The sequence below is a fragment of the Rhinopithecus bieti genome, unplaced genomic scaffold (genome assembly GCF_001698545.2).
Source record: "Rhinopithecus bieti isolate Rb0 unplaced genomic scaffold, ASM169854v2 scaffold_1624, whole genome shotgun sequence".
Taxonomy (NCBI): domain Eukaryota; kingdom Metazoa; phylum Chordata; class Mammalia; order Primates; family Cercopithecidae; genus Rhinopithecus; species Rhinopithecus bieti.
In genome coordinates this window covers 405256-422387 of record NW_016803776.1, presented here as the reverse complement: position 1 = coordinate 422387, position 17132 = coordinate 405256, and the positions used below count along the sequence as shown (strand labels likewise).

The 17132-nt window shown below is 41.3% G+C and overlaps 1 protein-coding gene across 3 annotated transcripts in view; it reads right to left on the bottom strand.

The window, feature by feature from the left end:
- The window catches only part of MPPED2 (metallophosphoesterase domain containing 2), a 185445-nt gene that overhangs the window by 32692 nt on the left and 135621 nt on the right, over positions 1-17132 (bottom strand). The gene's annotated exons all lie outside the window — the stretch shown is intronic.

The window sequence follows — 17132 nt, the reverse complement described above, 5'->3', positions numbered from 1 at the left end:
ATCCCGTCTCTACAAAAATTGTTTTAAAAAATTAACTGGGTATGGTGGCTTGAGCCTGCAGCCCTAGCTACTCCTGCTTGAGTCAGGAGTTGAGGCATAGTGAGCTATGATCACACCACTGCACTCCAGCCTGGTCGACAGAGCAAAACACTGTCCCAAGGAAAGAAGAAAAAAGTTACTGTCATTAAGTCTTCATCCTTATCTTTTTTGAATCAAGTCACATAAGAAATTCTTCAGACACAACATAAATTTATACTTTCTCTGCTCATAGACACACAGACTCCTGAAATCAATCCTTCTCCAAACCTGCTTCCCCATCCACTCTGCTGGGAACCTAGTAGGAAATGCTACTTAAAAAAATAAATAAATAAAGCATTTATGATGGGAAGATTGTAAACATAATAGCAGTTAACACTAAGTGAGAGCTTACTGCTTGCTCCATATCAGGCATTGGACAGAATGCTTTAAGTGCCAGAGCTTATTATTATTACCTAAGTATCAGTGTCTTCTGTTTTCAGTGGAGGTACCCGGGGTTTAGTAAAGTTAGATAACTTATCCAAGGTCACCCAGCACAGGTGGGAGTCAAGCTCTGGTCTGTCTGACTTCAGGGTCAGGCTTTTGTCTCACTGTCTTCCTTATATATCACTTTCTTATTGTAGGAGGGGAGGGACGGAAAGAGAGAAGACTGGGCAGGGATTGCAGGTGGGAGGGTGGGGAGTGAAAGCAGACAAATGATAGACTAATCCAAAAGGTGTCATGGTAATTGGAAAGTATCCAGATTGCAGTAATAAGGACCTGGGTTCAAATCATGGCTCTGTAGAATGAACTCAGGGAATAAGAAATACTTTGTAGGCAGGTGGAGATAATAAATACTCGTCTCCTCCCCTACTGTCTTCTATTCCAAGATGACCAGTAACTAGTGTGATGGATTTTTCTGTCTACTTGAAGACAGTATGAATTACTGACAGTTCTCACCATAAGAAGGACTGCATAACTAAACTGCAAACTCATCTTAAGCAGGGATGAACCCACCTTATGCTTCTCCCTAGCAATCCAAGGCTTGGAACAGTACATTGCCCTCAATCCACATTTGATAAATGGATGAATGCAAATTGTTATGAAACACAAGACCTTCTGGAAAAAGCACTGGTTTCAAAGCAAAATAAATGTCTTTTTTGTGTTACTGCTATCTCACAAGAGTTAAAGCAAACAAAAAATTTTAAAAGAAAATTGACTAAAGCTTATTGTAATGAGTTCAAAAACAAGTCGATAAGCAAATGGCTATTCACTGGAAAAGCAAAAAAGAAACCAAATGGATAGAATCCTTGTGTTAAGTGAAAAGTCTGCTCTTAAGGCACAGAAAGGTAGAACAAACGATACTGTGAGAGAGAGTGCAGACTCAGCATGATCTGCATTCCACCTGCGTGATAACGAAATGAAAATGAAGCCATGTGCTCAGGGCAGGGTTGTCAATTTCAATTGCTCCAAATTGTTTTGCTTGTCTCACAAAATACTTCAAACATATCAAACGCACTTGCCTTCCTGAAGAAGGAGTCCATAACAGGACTGGAAATTAACAGTGGTCTCTAAATTACTCTCAAACACACTGAACGTCATCCTCTTTTTTTTTTTTTTTTTTTTTTTCAGAAAGAACACATTTCTCCAAGATGACCTAATTCCATGATGGCTAAATCCATTTACAACAAACATTCCAAATATACTCACCTCAGAGTTGAAACAAGAAATAAAATGTACATTTACTGTGATTTCAAGTAATGTTACAAGACTTAAAAAGAGGAAATAAATTAACTAATTAAAAATCATTTATTATAATCTTGCTCCCTTCTACGTTATTTTTTGGTTCTTTATCTGCACATTTTGTACTGTGTTGGTTTCTGAGAATTTTCCCCACTTGTTTAATTTCTTCTAGCTAAAAAATATTTGCAGTAAAACATTAAACAATTTTAGATGTACTGACAGTAGCATTATTATCTTAACTTCCCATCACCATGTGTAATATGGAACCAGCCCCTGCACTACCTTAATTAAATAGATTTCAGCATATTCTCCGACTTATTTCTCAGGAATTTCTGGGAGTCAATGATCATCCACATTGGGATAAAAGAAGAGGACACATGGCAATTTCTTAACAGCAACTACATTAATTTTTTTCCTCTTTGGGAATTGTGAAATTAAGTTTGGGAGAGATGAACAGTCCCTTTAAAGCTTCCGTTGTCTCTTTCACTCTTTTCCCCTGACAACACCTAGTCTAGGTATGCAGTCATTACCTGAATGACCTGTGACAAAGAAAAAAAAATAAAGTGAGCAAAATCCAGGCTGGCTTCAGGACAATGTCCACTAGGAGACTCCCTGCCAGAGGAAGGGCTCTGGGTATGTAAGACCGGCAGAGCTGAAATGTTGTTCAACCCTCTCTTATAAATGGAAAACAAGGCTCAAAGTGCTAACATGATTTGTTGAAGACTTTCAACTAATACAAAGGAGCTAAATTCCATGCCTGCTGGCTCCCAGACCAAACATCTTTCCATTCTATTGTTGGATTTGCGTTCTAGTCCAGTTGTCACTAATTAACCTTTTTTTTATTATAGTGAAATATGCACAACAAATAATTTATCATTTTAACCATTTTTAATGTAGTTAGTGGCATTAAGTATACTCACATTATTGAGTGCAACTGTCACTACCATCCATCTTCAAAATTTGTTCATCTTCCCAAACTGAAATTCTACCCATTAAATAATCCCTTTCACCACTCAGCCCCTGGCAACTACCATTCTACTTACCGTCTTTACGAATTTGACCACTCTAAGTACTTCACACAAATGGAATAATACAATATATGTGCTTTTCTGTCTGGCTTACTTCACTTAGCATAATGTCTTCAAGTCTCAACCATGTAGTAGTATGTGTTAGGATTTCCTGCTGTTTTAAGGCTGATTAATATTCCATTTTAGGTATACATGTTTTGTTCATTCACCTGTCAGTGGACATCTGAGGTGCTTCCACCTTTTGGCTATTGGGAATAATGATGCTATGAACATGGGTATACAAATATCTGTTCAAGTTCATGCAGTCTGTAAGCAACTGCTGTCTTCCTTAGTGTCACTATTATCATCTCTCAAGTGGTGACAGTGGTATATGTACCTTCTTGAGGGTCCTGTTTCTAATACCATCATTTCTCCATGGATCACCCAGTATTTCACTCAGCTGGTTGCAGATAGCTGCAAACTCAGCCCAAATGTAGACCAATATAAAATGAATAGCTTTGCAGGCAAAATCAAAGGCCGTGAGTTCCTTCCAGGCCCTGGGAATTCTGAGTGCGGTTAGAGGAGACTGGCAAGTCCCCTCTCCTACTCTCTTCTTTCTAGTGTTTCACCCACTGATAATTTCTCCTGTAAAGACTCATCATTCAGCTCAGCCTGCCTATCACTTATTGAGCACCTAGCAAGTACCAAGCTCTGCTAAGTATTCACTGGCTTGATCTTGGCATCACTGAAATTATTTTTCTTTGGGGGAAAACACTGTAATAGAATGGCATGTTTCTAAAAGTGCTAGATGTTAGTAGGCATGCTTTAAAATAATAAATTAACCCACTGCAAAGGGAAAATACACAATACAAGTAAGCAGAGGAAACAGACAGCCTTCCATCTCTGGGCATCTTTGTCCATGTCTGTTCGCCTGCTGCAGCCTCCATGCTCTGCCAGGCTGTTTCATTCTTCTTTGCAGGCAGGATTTTATATACCTACAGAGCCTGCTCAGTAAAGCAATTAGAGAGCTCCCTGTATATTTCAATCTGGTTAATGGCTTCCCAAGCCATCCCCTTACTAAAGAAGTACATAACAGCAAAGGCAGCCAACGAGCACCCCTCGGATTCCACACTCTCTTAATGAAAGCAAGCAGCCTAATTTGTTTGCCAAGACTGTCAGAGCCCCCGGACGCCAAGTCCCAGCCTAAAATGACTTTTTATGTCCAAGTTACCAATTTCTCTGAAAACAACAACTTATAATGGAAATCTGGACATTTAACTCAATTGCTCTTTTGTAATGGTTTGCATTAGCGTTCTGAGAGGCAAAGCAACCACAAAGTTAATGTATTGTGTTTTCTAGCAGGGAAGGAAGGATGGAGGGAAAGAAAAGCTGTGGAAAACAAAAGGTCATTTTATCTGATAACGTTAAAAGAACATTAGATTTCACTCTATGAACTGGGTTGCATAAATAAGAGGTCATTCAGGTAGACAGGCGGCTGTTTGTCAGGTGGGTTCTCCCCTGCCCTGCAGTGCCTGACATTCAAGTCCTATCTGTATGTGACAGATTCCACTGGACCAAAAGCCATCCTAGGTTGCTGCTGCTGCACACCATGGAATTTCATACAAGTTTGTAACTTCCGACAGTCTAATTTGATAAAAATCCCAAACCCACAGTAGCCCATTATATGGGCAAACTATTCATTTAATATTCACCTCCTTGTCGTGTCAGTGCGGAGGTCATCTAAAGAGGAGGCCTAATTAATCAATCTGTCAGAGGCAATGAGGAGGAGCATGTTAATAGGACTTTTATTTCACCCAGGAAAGCAGTGGCCTGACAGGCACGGAAAATATGGCTTTGGTGTTGCTGTTTATTAGCAATGCTGAGACCAGTTGTAATAGGAGCCAAGCAGTGTGTGGGTGATAAAGTGTGGGGTGTCAAGAAGCGGCAGCAACCAGAAATTAGACTGACAAGAGCCAGCACTTGCTGGATATTGATAGCTGATAAATAGGAAGCCGGGTGCAAAGGGGCATACAAAAGAGAGTGGCACAGCAAACAAGGCTTTGCGCAGTTGAACAGGGGCAAGTAAGAAAGACCAAGTGTGGATTTTGTACTTTGCTGATAGCTACAGGGGTCTGCTTCACAATGAATCTTTACTTCAATCAATCAGTATTTCCTGAGAGGTTTCATGAGTACCTGCCCTAGGTGCTGGAGATACAAGGATGCATGAGACGCCACCCCTACCATCCAGTGCTGCATGTATGATCTTAAGGAGCAGATCTCCTTAAGAATGTGAAGGAAGGGTCAGGCGCGGTGGCTCACGCCTGTAACTCAGCACTTTGGGAGGTGGAGGTGGGCGGATCACCTGAGGTCAGGAGTTCAAGACCAGCCTGATCAACATGGAGAAACCCCATCTCTACTAAAAATGCAAAATTAGCTGGTGTGGTGGTGCATGCCTGTAATTCCAGCTACTCAGGAAGCTGAGGCAGGAGCATCGCTTAAACCCAGGAGGTGGAGGTTGTGGTGAGCCGAGATCGCGCCATTGTACTCCAGCCTGGGCAACAAGAGCGAAACTCCGTCTCAAAAAAAAAAAAAAAAAAAAAAAAAAGAATGTGAAGAAAGCTATAGACCCTCAAAAGAGAAAATTCATATTTACACCAAGGACATACAATTTGCATATAATTTCAGGGAGTTTACAAAACTGAAGTCCACTCTGAGATGTTTTCAGAGACAAGCCCTGGCTTAAGACAAGGGAAATCCCTGGCTGTTGTCACCATTTGCTATACAGGGGGGTATTTTTTCAGATGTGAATGAGCATCATTTCTTGGGGGAGAATGAGTCACATTACAAGGGTATGATTTTCCTAAGAAGAGAAACGGTTTCCAAAGGAAAACTAACAGACATCTTGATGTCACTCACATCGAGCCCCACGCATGTCATGCTTTCAACAGCAACATCCCTGTTGTTGGGAGGGAGCCATGATGTTCGGCGAAGTCAACCAGCCAAGAAATCAACAGCTCCCTGGATTGAGCTGGGTGCTCAGACTTGAGCCTGCAGCAGGAGCACCTGAGGATTTCCACAGACACACCCTTGCCAGGGCCCCACCTAGGAGCCTCACTATCTATGGGCCGAAGCCCAGGTTTCTGATTGTTACTCGGGTTCAATAGATTATCCTGCTACACACTAAAGTGTTACAACTTTATCATATCTATCCTTACAACTGCCATTCAGGAAGTTACTGCTATGAGTCTATTTTGACCTACAAGGAAATGGGCTTTTTAGGATAACTTTCTTCAACAAGGATGAAAGGCAAAGGATTAACATTTTCATCTTTAGAAGGCCTTTCTTGATGACTCAGAGAAGCACTCCCCACTTTTTTTTTTTTTTTTTTTGAGAGTCTCACTCTGTCGCCCAGGCTAGAGTGCAACGGTGCAACCTCTGCCTCCCAGGTTCAAGCGATTCTCCTGCCTCAGCCTCCTGAGTAGCTGGGATTACAAGGCATGCACCACCACGCCCGGCTAATTTTGTATTTTTAGTAGAGATGGGGTTTCTCCATGTTGGTCAGGCTGGTCTCAAACTCCCAACCTTAGGTGATATGCCTGCCTCGGTCTCCCAAAGTGAGCCACCGTGCCCAGCTACTCTCCACTATTTTTACCCACATGCTCTACGTGGCCTTCATAGCACTTACCATAATTCATAACTGCGTTATTTTGTTTTAGTCATCTGTTTACTTGCCTGTTTTTTAGTCTTTTCTACTAGATTTTAAGTTTACCACAGCAGGGATTGTGTCTACTTTATTCCTTAATCTATATCCGCTGTCAAACACAGTGCCTGGAACATGGTAGTTGCTCAGTAAACGTTAATGGAATAAATGAATGCCCCTATGTATAGCTAAAAATTACATTAATCAGCATATCATAAATCTTAAAAAGTTCTGCTGTGCTTGCATATTGAAGGAGTCCAGAATATGCCACCCCCAACTATCCTGCTTTGTCATAAGGAGTATTCTGAGTTGAAGGCAATGGAGAATCAACAGATAGGACAGGTGTAATGGCTCACACCTGGAATCCCAGCCCTTTAGGAGGCTGAGGCAGACAAATTGCTTGAGTTGAAGACCAGCTGAGGCAACACAGCAAAACCCTATCTCTACACAAAAATTAACTGGTTGTGGTGGTGTGCGCCTGGGTCCCAGCTACCGGGAAGGCTGATGTGGGAGGACTACCTGAGCCCGGGAAGTAGAGGCTGCCGTGAGCTATGATCATGTCACTGCACTCTAGCCTGGGCAACAGAGGAAAACCTTGTCTCAAAAAAAAGAAAGAGAGAATCAGCATATACAGGAAAAGTTCTCTGCCCTCCCCTTTTCTGCCTAAAAACAGGGCATAAACTTCCCTTTGTGATGGTGGTATAAATTTCCCCTCCTCCTGAACCAAGATAAAGAGAGATATACCCTATCATGAGAGGTAAGGAGCCAGCACCAAGGTAAGTCTGCTTAAACAGACCTTACTAAAATTGCCCTTCTCTTCCATTAGTTTCCCCCAAAATTTCCAAGTCGTGTTCCCACAATTCATCTGCCCTAGATGCCCAAACTCCTGTTCCTCTGTCTAGTCATATCTTCACAATTCATTGCCATTTGTTCAATGGTATAAGCCCCCCAAAACCACTTTTTTGGGTTTTCAATTTCCTGTGGAGCTCCTGTGCATGTAAAATTAAAATATCAACTATATCTGTATGCTTTTTCTCCTACTAACCTCTCTGGTGTCATTTAATTCACAGGCCCCAGCCACGAAAAATAAGAGTTTCGTGAAAGGGTTTTTTTTTTCCTTCTTTATTCCCCTACAATAAGAACTCATTACTTTATTCCAAAATATTAATTGAGCATCTGCTACTGCCAGGCCCTGTCAGACCTGAAGATGCAGTGGTTAATCAAAGAGCCTAAGCCCTGCCCTCATGGGGTTCCAACAGTCCCACTCCTTGTCTGAACCAGAATAATAAAGACAACAACTAAAGCAAAATGAGTAAACACAGACATTGTGTATAAGTTATTCTTTTATTTCAGGTGTGACACAGAGTAATTTGTATATATTATCTCATTGATTACCACAACTCTCTTATAAATTAGGTGCAGTTATTGGTCTCATTTTACAGATGAAGATCTCAACTTGGAGAAGTAAAGTAAGCCACTGATAACCAGAATTGAGCAAATGGGAGAACAGGGATTTTTTACAATAGCTGGTTCTGGTTCCAAAAGCTGCATTCATAGGATAAGCAATACGGCCACTCCTAGGTGCTTCTAAACACTCAATAAACAAATTCACAGAAAAATCATAGCTGCATATGTGAGCTTCCTAGGGGCCTGCTCAGCACCCAAGTTTTATATTTAAGAGTTTAACACTATGTTTTAGTGGAGTTTTCCAGTTTGCACAGCATTTCCACATTAAATGACACATTTTACTCTCAGAGAAACTCTGTATAGGGTACAGATAGAGTATTAGCCCCCCTTTTCAGGAGAAGTAATAAGCTCAGAGGTGGTCTGGCTCAGGGCCACACAGCCGGTAAACAGTAAAAATACCGAACCTGGTCTCGTAGGCTCTCTGGCTGCCCAGTATTATTTAATTTTTGCATTTAAAGGATTCATAAACTATCCCAGTGGATCCATGAAAAATAATCTGTGAGCACCACTGTATCATAAGACATGAGAGCAACAGCTTGGTGTGGTGACAAGAGCCACATGTCTTCTTCATGCTGGCATCACCCCTAACTAGCTGTAGGGGTCTGAGCAAGTCAGTTCCCCTCTCTGGGACTAGTCTTCTTTCTCTGTAAAGATGGGGATGGGGACTTTGACTACATGATCTATATGTTGTCTTCCAGCTTGGAAACTCAGTGTGAAGCTGCATCTCACCCCTTTATTTTTTTCTCCTTTTGGGCTTCCCTTCTTCACCTTTTAGCTGCTTTGGTTACATTCGGGGGTTAGACATGACAAAACTTAGGCCCCTCTTGTCTAAGGACCTTGGCTGTCAGGCCTTAGAAATGCAATTCCCACTGCTAACCTGGCCCCCTGCAGTTTGAAGTGAGAACTCAGACTGAGGGATGTGGTCTTTGCCAGCAGGCAACATTCGTTATGATGGATAATGGAGATTCCAAATGCCCAGTGTCCTCTTATTTATCATTTAAACCTGGCTGATTCAAAGATTTTGCTAATAAGGAATCTTTAGGGCCAGAAGTACAATCTATTTGGATTCTCAGGAACCCGACCACTACCACCCTCACTCTCGCTCCATGGGAGACGTTATTTTAATGTTAAAAGAAGCCTGTGTTACAAATGTCCACTTAACTTTTACTATTTCCTTGTGTATTTCAACAATATTAGAGAAACTTTTGAACGAATACAATTGTTTTATGCTGTGGGACTCATTATTATGCAATTTGAGGGGTGGGAGGGGACGTTTTTAGGTGCCTGCGAATGCCTGCCGATTAATTTCACTGACTGACAGGCTGCGGTGGGAAGTCAGTTGGAGATCTGGAGACAGCAGACCTATGCCCTAGTTCCAGCTCAGTGCAATTGTGGGCAAGTCATTTAACCTTGATTTCTTAAATTGAGAATGGAATCACACCAATTAATTCGGCCTCAAAGGAATGTGGGAAGTAGGAGGGAGCCGTAAAATGATTCCCATTTCCTGTCTCTTCTCATTTTGCCCTTTTTGCTCACTTATAGCTGCCCAAAGCCACTTCAACTTCACTTCTGGTCACTATGGAAAGAAAGCAAATAGCAGATTATTTCTCTTTTCTACTTAAAAATCTTCAAGGGCTTCTCACTGCCTAAGACTGAACTCCACATTCTTGAGCTCCAAACAGAATCTTCCCTGCACCCAGCGCTCCGGCTGCACTGACCCCTATGTGCCTTTTCCCCTTTCACCTCAGTCACCTTGATCTTGTTTCCTGTTCAGAAGGCCTTCCCTCTAGCACTGCCAAGGGGCCACAGTTGAGTCATCCTTCAAGATTTGGCTTAAACACGATGGTGTCTGTGGGCCCTGCCCAGGCCCATCCTGTGGCACCCATACCTTCTCCGTTCCCACAGCACTCCGACTTTCCTTCAGGCAGTTCCTGCAGTTTTGTAATTCATGATGTTTCTGTGCTCCCTCTGCCTCATTACATCAGTATTTCTCCTGAGGTTTTTTGCATCAATATCACTGCAGTGCTTATCAGAAATGAAGATTCTGGGGTCCAACAAAGTCACACCTCTGGGGTTAATGTATGTACTGCACATGCTAAAGCTTGAGAATGACTGTACTGGTTCATGAGCTCTGGAGTGGCAGCAATTATGCCTGATTCACTGTTGTGCATCCAGATCTGTATCCTTTTCTTGAAGAAGCTGCCTTTGGTTGTCTCGAGAAGGACATTCCATCTAGCAGTGTGGGGATACACAAACTGCTATTAGGATGAAAGAGCTAAGAGAGCATCGCTAAGTTTCTTTGCCAACATTATTCTGTGTGGCTCTGCAAAAAGGATGGTGGAAACTTACAGCAAAAGAGGGATCTGGGGGAAAAAAAAGAGCCTTGTGGGGGGCAGCTTAAGATGGAGACACTGTAGAAAGGGCCCTTCTGGCTAAAGTGGATGCCCAGCACATACTGCACCTTGTCCAAATGTGACTTCCTGATGAAGGTAGCAGGCATTTGCTGCAACGATGCACAATGAGTTATGTGCGGTGAGCACTGAAGGGAAACACAACCCTTGAACTTTTTTTCCTCCTACTGAGAACATTAAATAAATATAAAAGGCTAATCTCTCGGCAGCTAAAATTAAGCCTTTGGTGATCACCAAAATGGAAGCAATATATTCCCTAAGACCTTGTGAGTTTGGGGTTCAAGCTCAAAGGGATACACTGTTATGTCAAACTGAAGACAAAGTCAAAGAAGACTCCACACTTCCAAATTGTTCCAGGTTCAGAAAGATACTAAGGAAACTGCAGATGTGGATGGACTGCCTCTAGACCATCTATTGGCTCTCAAGATATCCTTCAATTTAGTCTTTTTCAACACTGATCTCTTTGAATTGAGACTTCGCAGGAGCCCTAGCAAAATGAAGATGGAGACCACTTTATTTTATTTCTGAGACAATCAAATTTCTCTCCAATAGGGCAATTTCAAGACTGCCTATTTTTGTAAATAGTGTACTGCAACCCCAATGGTAATGTCAAGCCCTACGTACCTACTTCTGGCTGCATATGGAGACATTCTCTCTGAATTCGTTTCCTTAGACATTTGGGAAATAACTGATTTTTCCTTCCCATGGGGAAAAATTGAATGCACCAGAATTTCTGGTCATTTTCTACAGTTTGTTCTGTGATTGCAAAATGGTAGATCTCATTGAACACTGATATGATTTTATCAGTGATTTAGCAAAGAAGCCTGGCTCTTCTGCTCTGTGCTTCCCCACATGGCTTGAAAGGGCAAATGCCCTCCTGCTATATCTAACTTGATTACTCTCTTCAAAGGCTGCCCAGGAATCTCAGACTCGGTCTCTCTGAGGCTGGCTTTGCCCTCCCTGAGGAGGGGACTGGGACCACATTTGAATGGTATTTGCATGCAGCAGCAGGCATTAACAAGGAGGCTTTGGGGGCTCTAGGTGTTGCTGTGACATTCAAAGGAGTTCTGAGGAGTGTCATTTCTTTCCCAAAGAAGTCATCCCTGATCTTGTCATCTCCTGGCCACACACCTTTGTTTCATGCATTTCTCTGAGCAAACAACAACTTCCTCAAAAGATTCGTTTAGAAGGGGGAGGCTTCTTTTTACCTTGGCAAGGAGACTATTGTTGCTTGAAAACAAAAGGAATCTGCACCTTAATCCTGATGACATTGCTATAGGAACCTTATTTACAGTATGTCAAAATCCCGTTCTGTTCTTACAGCCTCATTAAATCTAAGCCTCATTTAACTAGTAGGACATTTTTACAATGGGTTTACTGGCGTACTGTGATAAATGGCTGTCTAACATCCTTCAACAATAGCCGGGCTACAGCCATAACCACGATGTGTATAAACACTACATCAGTTTAACAATACACAGTGCTGAATAGCAGGAAGTGAAGGCAAACATTTTCCCTGAGCGTTTTTTGTATGTGTGTGTGGGGAGGGGGAGGGCTGGGGGGTTGGGGGGAATAAAAGAAAAAAATCACCAGAGGAAAAAAAATTATAAATTTTTTTTTTACAAGTTTAATGTTTCTGCTGAGGATAATAAAGATGGCCTTTGAAAGTCATGACCTAGTTTAAAAAAAAAGTTGCCTGAAATTTGATAATTTGATCCCTGAAACATAAAAAGCATTCGCAATAGAATGAAAATGACCCTGTTCTCTCTCCTTTTTAAAAAGTCCTGTATCTGAAAAATGAATAGAATGGTGTGTGAATATATGCAGCTCACCCTTCTAGAGCTGAAATCCTGCTTGCTTATTCAAGAATATGGGTTAGGTTGCTGGGCAAATCAAAACAACTAGTGCTGGGCCAGATTCTGAAGACCAAAGCACTTAAAAAAAATCAGAAAGCCTATAAGCTCTTCATTTTTTTCTCTGTGATAGAGAATCCAGCGATCACATTCCTATTCAAGACTGTTAGGGCCTCTTCCAGGTATTTGTCAGTGCCAAAAGGGTGAAGAAGCACAAGGTTTCCTAAATTAGAGGAGAAACTTAAATGTACTCAACACATTTAGATCCTGCCTGGATTTTCACTAGCCTCGGATTTAATTTCACACCAAATGCTACTGCATAACTGGACAGAGCAAAGCCTCTAGTATTTACACTGGAGGCTAAGGTCTGACATTCTGTCTAAATGAAATTTCCCAGTTGTCCCAAGAAGTTTTTACCTTGTTTCCATGCTAGCAGTTTGAAATGTCACTACATATTGCTGCAATGACAGGTGAGCAAAAACCAAACCTGCCTTGGCTGGTGCTCAGAGCAAACAAGACTGGGAACCAGCCTAGCGTTTTCTGCCCCATTCCTGCTTGGGCACCGGCCCATGCTCTGTCCCACCAACCAACATTGCCAAGGGGGCCTACAAGCTCTGCCAGTGACCCTGTCAAAAGGCCAGTTAGCAGGGACTACAAGCAATTATCATGGAAAAGAGAAGACACTTGATCTCTCTTTCTCGTTGTGCTTTAAGAAAAAAGGCTGCCTTCTGCAGTAAATTTTGGCAATAGTTCTATTTTTATTAATAAAATATACATTTGAAGCATAAAACATGTTTTCCATTCATACATTAAAAAGAAAAAGCTAAGTATATATACTTATGTTACTCCAGTGCGTGCCTTTTGCTTTTAATGCCAAAAGGCAGCTTCTACAACTTATGCCTTACTCCCCATATGGGATAGGATGCAACCAGAATTCATGTCTGTGTGCTTCATCAACAGTGTAAATCAATTAAGCATCCCTATTCTCCCACTGGAAGGTGTCCCTTTCCAGATCAGCTTGGCTTAACTTGATGAGGTATGGGAGCTCCCCACTCACAAAGGTAAAGAGCCCTCACCTGGGCAGTCCTACCATGCTCAGAACTGCCTCTGGGCACATGCAGCACTCATTAACCTGACAGCCATTCTGCTCTGCAAGATTGACATAGTGACGCTTTGACCAAAAGGCTCCATGACTCAGTTTCCCCACTCTAACACAGACAAGACACTGTCCTGGGTAATGTTTCATCTCATCATAGCTTGCATTCAAAACCTCTATGTCTTGCCTTTCAAGTGGAGCATACTTTCTAAGAATTTCACTGTCTCTGCAGACATGTCTTTATTTGTCCTTTATAAATATTGTTTCTCGACGGAAAAGCTGCACTATATAAACAATGGAAGAAATCTACACCCATTCCTTTAGTTTTGCTGGTCATTCTCAAAAACAAGGAGTGAATGGAGAATCTGGGAAAATTCAACTGCAGCAGAGACGATTAAGGAAAATGCCAAGTTCCCTTTGACTATTTGAGGAGCTGTCTGACATGTGAACAAAGACATTAGATGGATGTGGGTTCAAAGAAAGGGGGTTTGAGTAGGACATATATCCTTACCTGATGAATGGTTCAGTTGAGGGGAATAAACACATGGCAATGAGCGGAAGAGGGACTGGTACCAACCAACAAAAATCAATCTTGACCATATATGGGGTAACAGGTGTTGGGATCACATTCCGTACATCACTTGGGCAGTAAAGCAGAGTTGATACATTCATTCATTCTCATTTTCTTTCTCTCTTTCTCTGTGTTTCTCCCAATCTGGTGTGTGTGTGTGCGCGCGCGTGTGCGTGTGTGTGTGTGTGTGTGTGTGTGTGTAGTACAGGACTGTTGTAGAGAAATCCATGTACTTGACGGTTAGATAAACTTTAAGCAATATTGAAATCCTGAGATTCTATAATCCTAAGAATCAAATAGAGGAATAAAGAGAAGTGGCCTAGCACTCACTTTCTGTTTTTTAGCCCACTTTTTTTCCTCATGGGCACAGAATATTCTGGACCTTTCCAATGCCTTAAACAGTGCCATAATGGTTTCATATATAAGACCCTTTACACTAGCACTGTCTTTCCAGGAAGGTTAGGCTCTTAAAGCACTCCATGGGCACTAATTATTCATGCAATCACACCCTAGCAATAAGAACAAAAATGGTTTGGAATGACAAATACTTCACAATAGCAACTAATTCACACCTGGAAAAAAGTGATCTATATTCCTGTTAAAAATTAATACTTCATCAAGAGGAGTAAGCTATAGAGAGAAAATTCCATTCCTAGTGGGGGTCAACCTTCTTCTCACTCTTTCCTTGATAAATTTTCTTCTCTGTCCTTTAATGGAAGGCAGTTCACTTATATGACTTCTGTTGGTCTGGGGGAAAAAAACTCATCAGCATTTATGGAGTACAGCAACATGCTTTGAGAATGCACATCCAGCAATGCTCCCTGGACATGTTCTAAAGGAGCTCTGAGAACAAGAAAAAGTGGTGACAAAATAAGGGAGAGGTTTCCTGCCCTGGTCTGTGACAGGTTCCAATAATGAAGGGGCTGGATCCTTACTGATGTCATAAGCCCATACTATAAAAGCTCAAAAAGTGCTTCACATTTATAGATGAGTCTGGCATTTTGACTTCCTAATTTTCCAAAAAAAAACCCAGTTCTTTCTTTTTAAATTGCTAAAAGTTGGTATCACGAGAAGTTTAAAATTACCCCTTTATATTTTCAAATCATTGATGTATGTCCCAAGTTTGCAAAGTTTCAAACTCCAATAATACCAACAAGTAAAGAAAGATCCGTGAGCTCGTATTTACTTGGTGCCCACTAAATTCCAGGAATCGTTACATGTAAGATTGTATTTAATCCACAAACTAGTTATTTCACAACCTTTATGTTGATAAGGCTCAGAGAGGTAAGGTAACCTGCCTAGGATTCCACAGTTAATACATTCCCAAACCAGGATTATAACATAGTTCGAAGTGCAAAGGTCATGCCCTTTCCAGTACACTGCAAAAACGTTCGCGATATATGCTGTTTGGGTATTCTAGAGTTAGTAACAAGAGTCATCTGGGGTTTACTTGTGATCAGCCAAACTCATATGTGAGTCTCCCCAGAATCTCTGTCCCCAGATATAATTTGATGACACATATGAATCAATCCTAATGCATTAAATTCCTAATGTCCAAATGTTGAGAACAACCTCCACTGCTGCTGTACCAAATACTTACCGGGCAAGGGCTGGAATGCAAGAAATGGAGCCCCACATATGATAGACAATTCATGCCACAGTGCAAGGAGCTCTACTGTGAGAGCTGAAGCCCCAGGCTCTCATTTGGGCTCTTTCAAAGCAGCATCTCCAATTTGTTCCTCAGCTTATTTTCTCTTGTGCCTAATGAGAGATTAAGATGAAATGATCTCAAAGGGCCTTTCCAGTTCTATGCATGGAGAAAATGTTTTGAGGGTGGAAGAGAAAAAGTTAGAAAATAAAGAAGGGAATCATAAGATGCTAGAGATGGAAAGAAACACTGAGATCAAATAGTACAACATTCCCATTTAAGTGCGAAGAAAGTCCTTGGGAAAAGATGACATCCTAAATTATGGAACTAGTAAGTGAACTATGTATATAATTGGACTCCCCCTAAGTTTCACACCAACCCTCCTTCTATAACACAGAGCAGAATGCACTTGAAATCTAACAGATAATTAAGGGAAAATATTTTAGAAATCAGCAAAAAGATCACAATTATCCATATCCCAACCAACTCAGAACCTGAATTAACTGGCTATTTTAATTTAGTTTGCCTTCCATTTTGGAGGAAAGAAACAGAAAGATGTCCTCATCAGAAGTCAAATTACATGGAGCAATTCTAGGAATAAATACGCCACCAATCCAAACACCTACAGCTTCAAAGTCAATTGTTCTCACACGTTAGCGGGCATAAAAATCACCCTGGGTGCTAAAGTGCCAATTTCCTGCTCTACCACCAAAGGTTCTGATTCATGTCTAAGAAGGGCTCAGGCACTGGGTTAACAAGCACTGAGGTCAAAGCTAAGACTTGTATTCAGGAACCATATGTTCTAAAGCTGGATGAGTGAGAATAATAAAATTATGTTAACTACAGACATCTAGAGACTAGACTGACTTAATTTTTTTTTAGGACCATTTTGCACAGTTCTTAAGGTAAAGGAGTTTTTGTTCAATCCTCAGAAATTTAAATTTACCCAACCACCCCACCTACCAAAGATGCCTGTGTGTCTGTATTGTGCTACTTTCTGTGCACAATGTTAGCACATTCATAAAGAAACCCATTTCCTAAAGTGGGACTTTTCTGCAACCAAGGAATATCTGGTTTGAAATACACAACATCACTATGACAACTCTAATTTTATAATAAGAAAACCCACAAACATCCCAGCCTAGAAAATAAAACCTAAACTATGGCTTTTGAAATACTGAGTCTCTTGAGGTTTTTCTGCAACTGCAAATGTTCAAGACTTCACAAGATGAAAGCCACAGTTAGCGCCTTGAGGTCACATGATAAGGGGAGGCCTTGACAACATCATAAAATATTCAGTATAGCAGTTTTCAAATCCACAAAGCTTCACGTAGAAGCGCTCTCTCCTCTCTCTCTCTCTCTCTCTCTCTCTCTGGTATCATACATGTTATTCCAAGAAGTAGAATGAGTTAACAGTTACCTGAAATCAGAACTAATGTCCTCTCGCTCCCTCCTCTTGGCCCAAACCTGCCACATGTGTGGTTAGGTTGAGTAACATATACCAGTATCAAACATTTCTTTCTCTTTGGAAATCCTGAACATGTGTATTGTAGTTAATTAGCTTTGCCCAAAGGTGGCAACTGTTTTCAGAAAGCCAAACTGACACTCTTTTTTCCCAAAA